Source organism: Anolis carolinensis, chromosome 2 (assembly GCF_035594765.1).
Source record: "Anolis carolinensis isolate JA03-04 chromosome 2, rAnoCar3.1.pri, whole genome shotgun sequence".
In the NCBI taxonomy this organism is placed as follows: Eukaryota; Metazoa; Chordata; class Lepidosauria; order Squamata; family Dactyloidae; genus Anolis; species Anolis carolinensis.
In genome coordinates this window covers 27,979,108-27,981,754 of record NC_085842.1, presented here as the reverse complement: position 1 = coordinate 27,981,754, position 2,647 = coordinate 27,979,108, and positions in this window count along the sequence as shown.

The following is a 2,647-nucleotide window of genomic DNA, read 5'->3' as shown; positions in this document are numbered from 1 at the left end:
CATTTGTTTGAAGCACCCAGATTTTTTTATTCTGTTTCTCTGGTCTATTCCTTTTTTTAAAAGTCATACTGTACTGTAGTCTCATTTTGCTCCCAGAGCATTTGATGAACCAACCTGGACACAGCATATTATTTGAGAACAGAAATGCTGGACCACTCTAACAAATACCATGTCAGACTACACAGAGAAGCCATTGAAATCCACAAGCATGTGGACAATTTCAACAAAAAGGAGGAAACCATAAAAATGAACAAAATTTGGATACCAGTAGGAAACAGCCAGACCTTGAAGCTGCAAGGCTATTCAGTGCTAATCAAGGTGACCAATTGCAACATTCACACTTGCCTCAAACAGACAAGAGTTCTTTCTCCCACTTTAGACATTCCACAAATATATAAACCTCACTTGTCAAAAGACCTCACAACCTCTGAGGATGCCTGCCATAGAGACGGGCAAAACATCAGGAAAGAATGCTTCTTGAACATGGCCATACAGCCTGGAAAACTCAGCAACCCAGTGATTCCGGCCATGAAAGCCTTCGACAACACAATGAAATGTTATTTATTATTATTTTATTTATTCCCCGCTTTAAATCTCCCAAAGTAGCTTATATTAACAGTATGACCACATAATTTAAAAATATACACATATGTTAATAGTGTGTTTAATGTACAGTCTTTAACACAGGATAGCCGAAATAAAATTCTGCCTGTAAAATTGATTTGGTGGGATTGTTGTAATAGTAACTGCTGCTGTACAGTTGGGTCACCATACAGACCCTGCAGGTCATGTAGAAACAGAATTGAAAGAGACTACAAGGACCATCCATTTTAACCCTCTGCCATGTGGGGTCAAAGCACTCCTGAAAGATGGCCATCCTTCCTCCATTCAAAGATTGAGACTCCACCACATCTAAGGGGTTTAATGTAAGTAAATGAACACTTCCCAGCAGATTTCACTATTCCCAGGAGTAGGTCTTTTGTAAAACCGACAGCTTTTAATTATCCAAGATCTATCCAGACAAAATATTTTCCATTATGATACAGGTAGTATAGTTTTACTGGGATTTCTCATCCATGTCCACCACAAAGAAACTGAGGGTATGGCTTGGAGCTACTTTCTGAGGGAACGATGACCCCATGCCATACAGCTGTATAGAATCCCACATTATCTGCGTTGAATTGGAATATATGGCAGTGTGGAGTCAGATAACCCAGTTCAAAGTAGATATTGTAGATCAGCGTTTCTCAACCTGGAGGTCGGGACCCCTAAGGGGGTCATGAAGGAGCTTTAGAGGGGTTGTCAAAGACCATCAGAAAACATTTCTGATGATCTCAGACAACCCCTTTGGCAGAATAGGGTGAAGATCTCTCCACTTGTCCTTTGGCCCAATTCTATCATTGGTGGGGTTCAAGGGGCTCTCCAAATGCCAAGGTCTATTTCCCCCAAACTCCACCAGTGTTCACAATTGGGCATATTGAGTATTTGCGCCAAGTTTGGTCCAGATCCGTCCACAGTGCTCTCTGGATGTAGGTGAACTACAACTCCTAAACTCAAGGTCAATGCCTACCAAACCCTTCCAGCTTTTTCTGTTGGTCATGGGAGTTGTATGTGCCAAGTTTGGTTCAATTCCATCGTTGGTGTTCAGAATGCTCTTTGAGCATAGTGAACTATAAATCCCAGCAACTACAACTCCCAAATGACAAAATCAATCCCCCCAATGCCAGCAGGTATTTGTGCCAGCAGGTATTTGTGCCAAATTTGGTCCAGTGAATGAAAATGCATCCTGCATATCAGATAGTTACATTATGATTCGTAACAGTAGCAAAATTAGTTATGAAGTAGAAGCGAAAATAATTGTATGGTCGGGGGTCATCACAACATGAGGAACTGTATTAAGGGGTTGCAGCATTAGGAAGTTTGAGAACCACTGCTGTAGATTGTTTGCCTTGATATTCTGGTTTATATGGCTGTGAACAAGGGCACTCAGATAATCCAGTTCAAAGCAGATAATGTGGATTTTCTGCATTGATAATCTGGCTTATATGGCAGTGTACTTTTAAATACTTTAAAAAACATAATTAAAAATAGAGTGGATAGGCCTAATGGCGATATGCAGGTATCAGCTTGCTCAAGGCATCTAGATGAAAGCAGGGATACACAGCTTCTGTGTTTGTGTTGCAGGGGACCTCTTCAGTATCAGAGATGTTAATACTTAAGAGTAAAATTAATGCAGTTTGATACCAGTTTAATTGCAGTTGGGAGTTAAAACGCCAGCACTCTTTGGCAGAGGGAGCTAAAAACTTTGCAAAACTTAAATTCCCATGATTCATAACACTGAGCCAAGTGGGGTCAGACTGCATTTGCTCTACAGTGCAAATAAACCCATGAGAGGCGTTTCAGTCCAGGGATTCCAACCCAGGAATCAGCTGCTTTCTCCTGTGTGTGTTCTGCGCATGCGCAGTCCGAATCCCCTCCTCTCTGCAGAAGGCGCCACTCCGCACCCGCCCACCAATCAGGCGCCGGGTTCCGCGCCCCGCCCCGACTCCCTCGCGCGCTCCGGTCCTTCCCTGACTTCCAGCAAATCAGGCAAGAGCCGCTGTTTCCCAGGGACCAATAGGAACCCGGAGCCGCGCCTTCCCTTTTG